This window comes from Erpetoichthys calabaricus, chromosome 1 (genome assembly GCF_900747795.2).
Source record: "Erpetoichthys calabaricus chromosome 1, fErpCal1.3, whole genome shotgun sequence".
In the NCBI taxonomy this organism is placed as follows: domain Eukaryota; kingdom Metazoa; phylum Chordata; class Cladistia; order Polypteriformes; family Polypteridae; genus Erpetoichthys; species Erpetoichthys calabaricus.
This window is the reverse complement of record NC_041394.2, coordinates 111,799,265-111,812,108: the sequence shown is the minus strand read 5'-3', so window position 1 is coordinate 111,812,108 and position 12,844 is coordinate 111,799,265. Positions and strand designations below refer to the sequence as shown.

General features: G+C 37.4%; 1 protein-coding gene across 1 annotated transcript in view; it reads left to right on the top strand.

Moving 5' to 3' along the window:
- braf (B-Raf proto-oncogene, serine/threonine kinase) overlaps positions 1 to 12,844 on the top strand; it is a 319,102-nt gene that overhangs the window by 280,642 nt on the left and 25,616 nt on the right. The gene's annotated exons all lie outside the window — the stretch shown is intronic.

Below are 12,844 nucleotides of genomic sequence, written 5' to 3'. Positions count from 1 at the left end.
GTATTGTAGAATTACAATAATGCGGGAAGTGACTAATGCATGAGTAAGGATGGCGGTACTATTTAGTATGAGGGAGGGTTGCAGGCTAGCAGTTCTACAGAAATGAAAAAAAGATTACTGTGTATCATTATTGAAATGGGATTCAAAAGACAGAGTACTATCAAAGATAACCCCCAAACAACCCAAGGGGAAGGATAGACTAATGTACCATCAATGTTAAGTGAAAAATTATTACATTTTGATAAAGCAGACGTGGAGCCAATAAGGGGAACCTCTGTCTTATGAGTTGGAGAAAATCAGAAGAAAACCAAGATTGTACCTCAAATAGACAGTCATTGAGACTGGAAGGAGGAAGGACAGAGTTGGGCTTTCTAGATACTGTATATAAAGCTGAGTATCGTCTACATAACAATGAAAATCAATTCCACATTTCTTAAAAATGCCACCTAAAAGGGAGTAGATATATTAAAAACAGTAAAGAACCAAGCACCAATCGCTGGGTTAACACCACTAGTGACAGGTAGGGATCGTGATCAAGAGTTTTTTAGATGTACAAACTGAGTACGATTAGACAGGTATGAAGTAAACTATGTAAAAGGAGTATCGGTAATGCCGATGGCAGCTAACCGATTCAAAAAATATGCAAGACAGTGTCAAAAGCAGCACTCTGATCGAGTAGCACAAGGATTGTTAAAAGCCCAGAATCAGCAGCCATCAACTGGTCATTAGTGACCTTTATCAAGGCTGTTTCAGTACAATGTTTTGGATGAAAGCCAGACTGAAACGTCTCAAACAGGTTGTTATCTGTGAGATGAGCATTAACCTGTGCTGCCACTACTTTTTCAAGAATTTTGGAAATGAATGGTATATTTGATATAGGATGATGATTATTGTAATTTTCAAGGTTTCTTTAAAATTGGAGTTATTACAGTTGATTTGAGGGATAAAAGAACAAAACCCAGATCTCAGAGAGGACTGAATGATATTGGTTATAAGTGAAGGCATGCAGGCTTTTACCAATCAAGTAGGCATGGGATCAAGCTGATCTAGATTTATGAATAAGAGAAGAAATTTCAGCTTCAGTGGGCAATTCAAAAGCTGATAGTTAAGTAAAAGGAGGCTCAGTTGAAATATTTAAATAAGAATTGGATGGCAAATGTATTGAAGATGCAAGTTGTTGATGAATATTATCAATTTTGGTTTTATAAAAGGTCAAGAAAGCATCATATGTAGCAGTGCAACACATATAGGATTGAAATATACAGTATCAGGCGGTGCCAGAATTCTGTTAATAGTGGAAAACAAAGCCCTTTTGTTACTATCAGACATGATAATGCATCTTTTGTACAGACAAATTTGCTCACAATACATTTCTAGGTGCACAGCGAGTCCTGTTTTTTTTATAGAGACTTTCTAAGAGTGACGGCAATTTGCTTTAAGCTGCCGAAGCTCAGGAGTGAATCAGAGACGCAAATGTATCCAGAAAGCTATGGAGTCTGTCATTTTAGTAAGAAACCAATTCATGAAGAGTAAGTAAATCTTCAATGAGGGTAAGGTTATCAATTGCCGTACTCACTCAAGGCAGAGATATTTATATTTTTTATGTTACAATAACACATATAGTGTTGTTGTTTAAGTTTGAATAAACGCAGATTAACATTAAATGAAACTAATTTATGGTCAGATATAAAGAAATCAGATGCATTACATTTACTTAGGGCAGTGCCAGAGCAGCATACAAGATCAAGAGTGTGGCCTCTGGTGTGAGTTGGGAAATTAACAAATTGTTGTATACCAAAACTATCAAGGCAAGACCAAAAATCCTCAGTAGATGGACAGCTAATATAATCCACCTGAATGTTAAAATCACCCACCAGAAAAATATTAGGAGAAAATGAGCACAGTGAAGTCAATAAGTAGAAAATTCAACTAAAAAAATCATTACTAAATTTGGGTGGTCAATATGTAGTAACCAGTATTGTAGGTGTAGAGCCATTAATTTTTATAGCTACTGATTCAAAAGAAGCATGTAGCTGCAAGTACAGTGGAGCCACTTTAAAGTTCTCATTATACAGTTATTGCATGACCACTTCCCCTCCCGGAAGGTTGGGGTTATGAGATATAAACAAACCCAGGCAGGCAACACTGATTAAGTTGTATAAAATGCTTAGGTTGCTGCCATTTCTCAACCAAAAAAAAGAAATAAAATTTATGATCCTCCACAAGATCATAGATTAAAGGACCCTTATTGGATAAAGAACAGATGTTAAGAAGTCCAATAGTTAAACTGTTCCTTCTGGGCCCCGAGCTGGATGACCTTGATAGATAAGCTAGTCTGCTGCAGTCAATAGTCTGACCCCAGTTTCTAAGCGGGGGAGAGTTTACAAACTAGAATGAGCCTATTTGTGTGGTGTCATCATATTTGAAGGTCCGATGAGAACCTCTGTGGATGTATTTTTAGACAACGATGATACTTTGTGCATTGATGGAGTTGCAGTCCTAGCAGTGGTTCAGCTGAGCAAAGCTGCAGTTGTAAATGTTCAGCTGCCATTTATTGAAACAGAGAAGCTGACGAATTCAGCAATGGAAACAAAAAAAGAAGGATCCATGTCGGCAATCCATAAAGCCATATCATGACGATGACACTTACACTGTGGCCTGAGCTCAGTCCGAGCAGAAACCCAGTCCTGAAGAAATAATCCAACAATCAGGTAACATTTGATAATCCAAGATTAAATTGCTATAGTCAAAATTAGTCAGTTTTCAGTTCCACAGAAAAAGAACCTAAGACGAACGATACAAATTATACCGGAGAGCAGCGGCAGTCAAGACACACCCGCGTTCACTCAACCGGAAGTAAAGTGAAGTCATGCATATATCCATGTTACATTCATCATAGTCCAAATTTATTAGCTTGAGATTGTCCTTGGAACATTGGGTGTAAACACCTTCCACTCACCAAAAAAGAATTCCTTTAAGATCAGTTACATCACATTCTGTTAGTCTTTAATTTTGTATTAAAATTCACACTACAGTGATGTTTTCCTCTGTCATCACTAGTCAGACCTTTAGCCATCTTCAAGATGCATTCTGCCACAGCAGAATTCTGCAGCCCATCCTTTGACAGTGGCATATGAACTGGATTCACTGGTGCACACACATACACACGCACGCACACACACAAGTCAAAGGTGTATTGTTCTCCAGCTTTATAAATACAGCAATTTGGTGGTTTTTAGAATCCATATTTTGCCACTAATCTTTGCCCTCTTGCAAAATCAGAAACATTGACTACCCTGTAAAGGCTCAGGATGAAAACTAATCGTTCACCTCATGTACATAAGGGGAAAAAGCCATTGTTACTGTGCTTGTAATGCTATTTTTAGTATTTGATTTCCCACATATTTCTCTAAAATGTTCTTACATCAGTGAGTAGTTTTATCTTGAGCAATATGGTGACAGAAGTCCTTTAGTTGCCATGTATTTTGCGAACTTGGAATAATCAGTTTTTTGTGATAAATGAGTGTAAATTAAAAAGTATCAGTTAGTGCACATGGGTAATCAAAAACTGTACAGAGAATGCATTATGTGCCATGTAATTCCAAGTTGTAAGTCATCCCTGAATGCAACACCAATGCTTGGCACATTCACAGAATGTCTGCAGAGACTTTAAACAAATTGTATACAGTATATCCCGACTATTCTGTCACCTTTGGTGAAGGGATCTTTTAAATAAATTCTAATATTGAATAATACAAATCTGAGAATTTTAAGAGTTGTTTGAATATACTAGTAAATATTGATAACTAATATGTATACTGTATACATTGCATTAATCATCATCTATGAATAAATTCATTAATACTTCGTGTGCTTTACAGCAGTGAGAAGGCATGTTCTTAATGCTGACGTTGACAGACAAACACATTCAAGCAAAAATAAGTAAAAATATAAAATGAGGTAATGTGTTGCTCCCAGCATAAGTGAGGGGACATCTATGGAGTAAGATCACTGTCAAAAATAATTCGGAATTTTTTAAGTCAAATTTACATTTCACATGTGTCAATTATGCTTGTTCTCCTGAAAGTTATGCTTGCTTCTGAAAATTATGGTTGTGCTTCTGAAAATTACGCTTTCTTCTAAAAAATACACTTGTGCTTCTGAAAATTATGCTTGCTTCTGAAAATTACAAGTACAATTCTCAGGCATGAACAAAGTGTCAAAAATATGCCACTGAATGAACAAGCCATTCTCTATCAAAGAAGGAACAATTGATTTTTGTTAGTATGCATGTGCCACAAGGAGTTATTTTTGACAGTGATCCTACTCCATATATACAGGCTAAGGCTTTGGTTATCAGTTCAATTGCCGTCTCGGGGACCGAAGTTTTCCCTAGCAGCATTTAGTGAACATCTGTGGGCAATCAGCCCTGGCTGTGACACTAATCCATCGTGGAGGTCCGTCATTGGATACTCTATTTACTTCATCTGCGAGTCTCCAGGAGGTCTGGCATAAAGCCCATGGAGATATGGGGAGAACGTGACCATTTCACGTGAGCCTGAAGTTATTCGCTTCCAGCCAGTTTCTTATGTACACAACTTGTGCAAAGCACTTACTTATTCAATCTTAACAGCCAGTCTGCAGCATAAAAAGATATTAACGTGTGTCACTAAAGTGGGCCTTTTATTTGGAAAAAAATAAATCGGTTTTCCACATTTTATACCTGATTGGATACAATGGAGTTGCATCAAAAGTTGGACCAACTTAATTTTCAAAGTTTTGCAACAAGACAGGTGCTTTTATTAAATGACAATTCAGTTTTGCCCAGCTCATTGACAAGCTTGGCACATTGTCATATCTAATAAGTAAGATGTACTCTGATGTTTATTGGGCACAGTAAAGTATTAGTTGATGTTGGGTAGCCCTTATTTTCATGGCTTTGTGACAAGACAGATGCCTTTGTTATATATGAGTTGGGTACATGGGTCAAATTGACAGGCAAAGTTGGCACATTCTCATAACTAGTGAATGGAATTAGATGTTTAATGGGCACTGCAGAGGGCTAGATGGCATTAGGCTACACTACACTAACCTGCATGTCTTTGGACCGTGGGAGTAAGCCCCCGCAAACAAAGCAAGAACTATCATGTATTGTCATATTTCACAGTTCTCTGATTTATTTTGCTTATTTATTTTTGTCGTAAATATTCCTCCATTATAAGGGCATAACATTCTCTGTACTCAGTCATTTAATCTAACTCTTTGCTTCCATAGCAAAATCAAGAGTGTTAAAAAAAAACTCACTTAAAAGCAGTGCCTTCATGAGGAGGTTGCTTCTGAAGTTTATATTGTGCAAAGCCCCCGATCTGTATGTCTGTTTTGTATACATTCATATCCTCCAGGGGGGCTTGTGATGGTGGTGTCATAAATGCGTGCCACCCAACCCCAAATATATGACCAAGAGTGCTGAAATCAGATGGTTGGAAGCCTTCCGCAATATCTCACTTTCCTATACATGTATAAGAAACATCTAGATACCCGGCTAAGATGTTATGTAAAGTTTAAAACACACCGTCGTTAATTTCATACTTTCACTTTATATTGTTAATTGCATGTTGACATTGTTTGATTAATTGTCTCGGTTTTATTTTGTTTTTTGTGTTTTGCCCTTTGGAGCCACTGTAATGGAGCGAAGTATGGAGTACAATCGCTGTCAAAAAGATTTTCAGCATTCTACCTTTTGTGGCACATGCGTAGTATTAAAAATCGATTGTTTCTTCCTCGATAGCGAATGTCTTTGTGCGTCCAATGGCGTATTTTTGACAGTTTGTTCACTCCTGTGAATTGTACTCGTAATTTTCAGAAGCAAGCGTAACTTTCAGCACAAGCGTAGTTTTCAGGAGCAAGCGTAATTTTTCTGAAGTGCATTCGTAATTTTCAGAAGTAAGTGTAACTTTCAGAAGCGCAAGCATAATTGACACTTATGAAATGTAAATATGACTTAAATTATTCTGTGTTATTTTTGACAGCGATTTTATTCCATGGACATCTGGCTTCATTGGCTAAGAATTCTTAATGATTAGTTTTTGATTAAAGTTGATCAGAAATAAATGTTCTAGCATCTTTCTCAAAATTGTGTCAGGTAAAATATTTTCTTTCTATAGACTGTCTACAGTTTTCTGTCCATTGTGCATTTATTTGCTTCTTGACTGACTTCTATATTACTTAAATCTGTTTTTGTTAGCTTGTGTAAAATGTAACATTGTTACAAGTGTAAACATTTTCAGGACATTTTGACTGAGATATAATAAATTACTTAATTGCCATAACCATACTACTTGCATGGAATTTGATATGATAACTGCTGTATGATAGAAATAAAACTTCAATAAAAAATGTAATGACAACAGCAGTAATTCCCCAGCAGAAAGCAACCAGTTTCACAAAACACAAATGCATTAAGTTGCTAATATAAAGATAATGGACTTCACAGTTTGCTGATAAGTACTTCTGTGAAACATATTTGCTTCTTGATTACATCTTGCCTGAAGAAGGTGCCTGAGTTGCCTTGAAAGCTTGCGTATTGTAATCTTTTTTAGTTAGCCAATAAAAGGTGTCATTTTTCTTGGCTTTTCTCTACATTCATAATGGCTAACACGGTACAACACCCTAGTACTGCTTCTTACCAGATAAACAGAGAGCAAAAATAGAGTAGGTATAATTCTTTGTATCATTTGTCTTCTTGCAAATTGCATTCATATTTGCAACTTTATACATCAAAATATGTCCTATATATGCATCTTGTAGTACCTATCTGAAACAGCATCAGACTGCAAATGCAACTTAGTTAAGTGTAAGTTTAAGTTAAGTATAACTACTTCTTCTTCTTTCAGCTGCTCCTGTTAGGGGTTGCCACAGCGGATCATCTTCTTCCATATCCTTCTGTCCTCTGCATCTCGTTCTGTTACACCCATCACCTGCATGTCTTCTCTCACCACATCCATAAACTTTACTTAGGCCTTACTCTTTTCCTCTTCCCTGGCAGCTCTATCCTTTAGCATCCTTCTCCCAGTATACTCAGAATCTCTCCTTTGCACATGTCCAAACCAACACAATCTCGCCTCTCTGACATTGTCTCCCAACCGTCCAACTTGAGCTGACCCTCTAATGTACTCATTTCTAATCCTATCCATCCTCGTCACACCCAGTGCAAATTTTAGCATCTTTAACTCTGCTACCTCCACCTCTGTCTAAAGCTTTCTGGTCAGTGCCACCGTCTCCAACCCATATTACAAAGGTGGTCTCACTACCATCCTGTAGACCTTCCCTTTCACTCTTGCTGATAACCATCTGTCACAAATTACTCCTGACACTCTTCTCCGCCTATTCCACCCTGCCTGCACTCTCCTTTTCACCTCTCTTCCACAATCCCCATTACTCTGTACTGTTGATCCCATGTATTTAAACTCATCCACCTTCGCCAACTCTACTCCTTGCATCCTCATCATTCCACTGACCTCCCTCTCATTAACACACATATTCTGTCTTGTTCCTACTGACCTTCATTCCTCTCCTCTCTAGAGCATATCTCCACCTCTCCACCTGTTGCTCTCTGCTATTGCTACAGATCACAATGTCATCAGCAAACATCATAGTCCATGGGGACTCCTGTCTAATCTTGTCTGTCAACCTGTCCAACACCATTGCAAATAAGAAAGGGCTCAGAGCCAATCCTTGATGTAATCCCACCTCCACCTTGAATGTATCCATTACTCCTACCGCAGACCATACCACTGTTACATTTCCCTTGTACATATCCTGTAAAACTCTTGCGTGCTTCTCTGCCACTCCCAACTTCTTCATACAATACCACAGCTCTTCTCGAGGCACCCTGTCAAATGCTTTCTCCAGGTCCACAAAGATACAATGCAAATCCTTCTGGCCTTCTCTATACTTCTCCATCAACATCCTCAGAGGAAACATTGCATCTGTGGTGCTCTTTCTTGGCATGAAACCAACCTAGCTTCCACTACTCTTTCCCATAACTTCATGCTGTGGCTCATCAATTACTACAGTCCTGCGCATCCCCCTTATTCTTAAATATCGGTGCCAGTACACTTCTACACTCCTCAGGCATCCTCTCACTTTCCAATATTCCATTAAACAATCTGGTTTAAAAACTCCACTACCATCTCTCCTAAACACCTCCATGCTTCCACAGGTATGTCATCTGGATGAACGGCCTTTCCATTTTTTATCCTCTTCATAGCTGTCCTAACTTCCTCCTTGCTAATCCGTTGCACTTCCTGATTCACTATCTCCACATCATCCAACCTCTTCTCTCTCTCATTCTCTTCATTCATCAGCCTCTCAAAATACTCTTTCCATCGGCTCAACACACTCTCCTCGCTTGTAAGTATGTTTCCATCTTTATCACCCTAACCCATTGCACATCTCTCCCAGCTTGTTCCCTCTGTCTAGCCAATCGGTACAGCTCCCTCCTTAGTGTCCAACCTCTCATACAACTCATCATATGCCTTTTCTTTAGCCTTCGCCACTTCTTTCTTCACCTTGCGCCTTATCTCCTTGTACTCTTGGCTACTTTCTGCATCTTTCTGACTACCCCACTTCTTCTTTGCCATCCTCTTCCTCTGTATACTCTCCTGTACTTCCCCATTCCACCACCAGGTTTCCTTTTCCTCCTTCCTCTGTCCAGATGTCACACCAAGCACCCTTCTTGTTGTCACCCTTACTACATCTAATGTTGTTGCCCAACTGTCTGGTAACTCTTCACTACCACCCAGTGCCTGTCTCACCTTCTCCCTAAACTCAACCTTGCAGTCTTCCTTTTTCAAATTCCACCATTTAATCCTTGGCTCTGCCGTCACTCTCTTCTTCTTCTTCATCTCCAACATCATCCTGCAGACCACCATCCTATGCTGCTTAACTACACTTTCCCCTGCCACCACTTTGCAGTCTTCAATCTCCTTCAGATCGACTCTTCTGCATAGGATGTAATCTACCTGTGTGCATCTTCCTCCGTTCTTGTACGTAACCCTATGTTCCTCCCTCTTCTTAAAATATGTATTCACCGCAGCCATGTCCACCCTTTTGGCAAAATCCAGTCATCTGACCTTCTTCATTCCTGTCCTTGACACCATACCTACCCATTACCTCCTTGTCTCCTCTGTTCCCTTCACCAACATGTCCATTGAAATCTGCACCAATTATTACTTTCTGTCCCTTGGGTACACTGTTCATCACTTCATCCAACTCACTCAAAAAATATTCTTTCTCCTTCATCGCACACCCAACTTGCAGGACATGCACTAACAACATTCATCATCACACCACCAATTTCCAGCTTCATAATCATTACTGTCTGACACTCTTTTCACCTCCAAAACACTCTTGACATACTGTTCCTTCAGAATAACCCCTACCCCATTTCTCCTCCCATCCACACCATGATAGAACAATTTGAATCCACCTCCAATCCACCTAGACTTACTCCCCTTCCATTTAGTCTTTTGCACGCACAATATATCAACCTTCCTTCTCTCCATCATATCTGCTAACTCTCTCCCCTTACCAGTCATACTGCCAACATTCAAAGTTCCTACCCTCAGTTCCACTCTCTTTACTTTTCTCCTCTCCTCCTGCCTCCGGACATGTCTTCCCTCCTCTGCTTCTTCTTCTTCTTCTTTGGCCAACAGTAGCGCAATTTCCACCAGCACCCTGTTGGCTTAGATTAAATGACTGAGTACAGAGAATGTTGGTCATTGTTAACCTGGGCTCAACTGATCCGGTATGGAAATTTGTATTGTTGTCTGCATATTGATTTGGCGAAATTTTACACCAGATGCCCTTCCTGACGTAACCTTCCCCATTTATCCGGGCTTGGGTCCAGCACGAAGAAACACACTGGTTTGTGCATATCTTATGGCTGGGTTAAGTTAAGTATATAAAAATAAATAAATTAAATAAACCTTATTAATTCAGTGGGAAAATTTAGATGCATACAGTAGCAGAAACGTAAACCACAGTGATACAGACTTGCAGGACAAATAATACAGCCAATCAATCAGTTGATTAATAAACAAAAATAAAGTTAATGAGTACATCGGGTTAAATTATAAATTATTTCAAGATCAGACATTCTGAAGTTGAAGAAATGATTGCAGTTTAACAATAGCTCAGTTTCTGATCCTTCACTAATTTAAATGTAATTAAAAGCTATATTAGAGACAGTAAAATTGAATTTGAAGCTCATATTGACCATGGATAAAAAGAGATCAAAATTATCTCTGTAGTGGCTGAGGTAGCACACTTGAAGCAGTCATGTTCTAATATTCCCACCAAAAGGCTTAAAACAATAGTTTTCTGTATGAAAGTAAAGATTGATTCTCTTCATTTTCAGCAAACTAAATTTTAAAAGATGCATTACACTGGCACTTTTTATTATGGAAAATTTAATTTGAAGCATGTTTCAAACAACCTGATTTCACTGAAATGAGACATTTATTTTTTATTAGTTAAAATGCTAAAGCAGGATCTAATCAATAACATTTTAGAATAAGCTTTTAAAGCACTGAGGAAGCAGATTCTCTCCTTCTTTTTTTTTTCTTTTTCTTCTCCATTTATCTATATTCACTTATTAATTTATCTATTTGCTTATTTTTTACTAGGTTTAAGTGTTATTCTGCTGCCCATGCTCTCTTTCTTAGGGGTTGGGGTTGATCTATTTTCAGTCCTATTCTTGTAAAATTGATCTATTTGTATGGAATGTTGTATGATTTCAATAAAATCAATTAAAAAAAAAAAAAAAAACACAAAATGTATGCAAAAAAATAAATTATTTTATTGAGTGATATAGGGTGTGTTAGAATTCTTCAATTGAATCAGCTGACACATTATCAGTGTAAAATAAGAGATTGCTGTGAATTTATTGCTACATAATCTAGTCCTGTCTGATGTTGCCTTGATCACTGCTGTTAGAAGATTAGGACTAATTCTAAATCTAATTTTATCTGTTAGATAAGCAAGTACCATCTACAAAAAAAACGGTCATGATTTCAAGACAGTCCAGTAAACATGTGACTTAGTGATGCTAGTGGGGAATGCCATTATTTGTAATTGGGTTCCAGTCCCTGATATGTTTTGGGTAATTTTAATCTATGAAGATCTAAGCAATGCTTAGTTGTAGGATGTATTGGAATGTGTTTTGTGGAGATGGATTAAGAATGTTTCATATTACTAATTGAGTTACATTCTCTGTCTGAGATGTTAGTGGAGTTGTCTATTTCACAGTATTATCTAAAATCATCTAGAGGTAAGAAACTGTGACATTATTTGTCTGTAAAAATGTTGGAAGTTGTATCCTCTTTACTACCTAAAATATATTCATGCATGCATGCTGAATTGAAATTAAGCAGATCCCTTTTAAAAAGTAGAAGCTAACCAATGTTGTTAACTCAAAACATGCCTAGTCAACAACATTGAATAGTCTCCCACCTGAACTCCTACTGAACCTTGTGGGTGCAGATTTCTTTCTCCATGTTTCAGGTGTATCAGTAATACCATTTCTTCAACTCAGTTGTGTCCCAACATCAGCACTGTTCCAGTTATAGATGACCTTCCCATAGATAGATAGATACTTTATTAATCCCAAGGGGAAATTCACATACTCCAGCAGCAGCATACTGATACAAAAACAATATTAAATTAAAGAGTAATAAAAATGCAGGTAAAACAAGACAATACTGTAACTGTGAATAATGTTAACGTTTACCAACCCCCACCAATCCAGCCTATTTATCTGAATTATGTGTTTTACACCAGCCATCCAGAGTGCTTAGATCTTCTGGTCAGTTGTCTGTTGTTGTCCCTCGTACCAAGTGTAAAACCAAGAGGGACAGGGCTTTTGCAGCTGCTGCTCCTCACCTGTGGAACTGTTTACCTCATCATATAAAGGAGTCGTCTACAATTGAACTGTTTAAAACAAAATTAAAGACTCATTTCTATTCACTTGCATTCCATGACCTTCAGTAATACTAATGATTTCCTCATTGTGATTATATAACATCACTTCTTTTTATTATTTATTTTATTTTTATTTATGTTCATATCTTTTTATTTCTATTTATGTTATTTGTTTTTTTTCTTTTATTCTATTATTGTAAAGCACTTTGGCCACAGCATTCTTATGTTGTTTTAAATGTGCTATATAAATAAATTGACATTGACATACTATGAATATGTTTTAAGTTAGTATAAAACATTTTATGTCTTTTCTGTTGCCATATTGTGTTTTCTCAATGCTGTTGCCATGATGCAACTTTGTTTCCTGAGGAATATGGTCCCAGTAGGCATGCACTTAATGTCACCAGCACACTGCTTTAAAAACTGCCAACATAGGTTTGTCATCCAAGTTTGCATATAAACAAAGAAAAATATTTGTATATGTGTGTTTAGTTAGTAATCTTTAAATTTCCCAGTTTACTGCCTTTTGATTTTTGTTTTATTTTGTTAAAAAGACTATGACTTTGTGTTACTGTTTTTGTATTGTCAAATGATACAAATGACTCTTAGTTTTAGAATTTCTAACTAGTTTTATGTTTCTTCATTTGGTCACCTGAGTTACTCTTTTCCTTCCCTATTGTAAGGTTTAACACTTTTGCCTTAAAAGCGGTAACTCCTAGAATGGTTAACTCTTTGGCACTTTTAGTATATATCTGCTTCTGTAATGTTATTCACTTGAAGCTGTCCTTAAATAGGATAAACAATGCATTTTTAACAATCTGAGCATTTTGCAGTCTGCTGCTGAGGTTTTAAAAAAACTAAA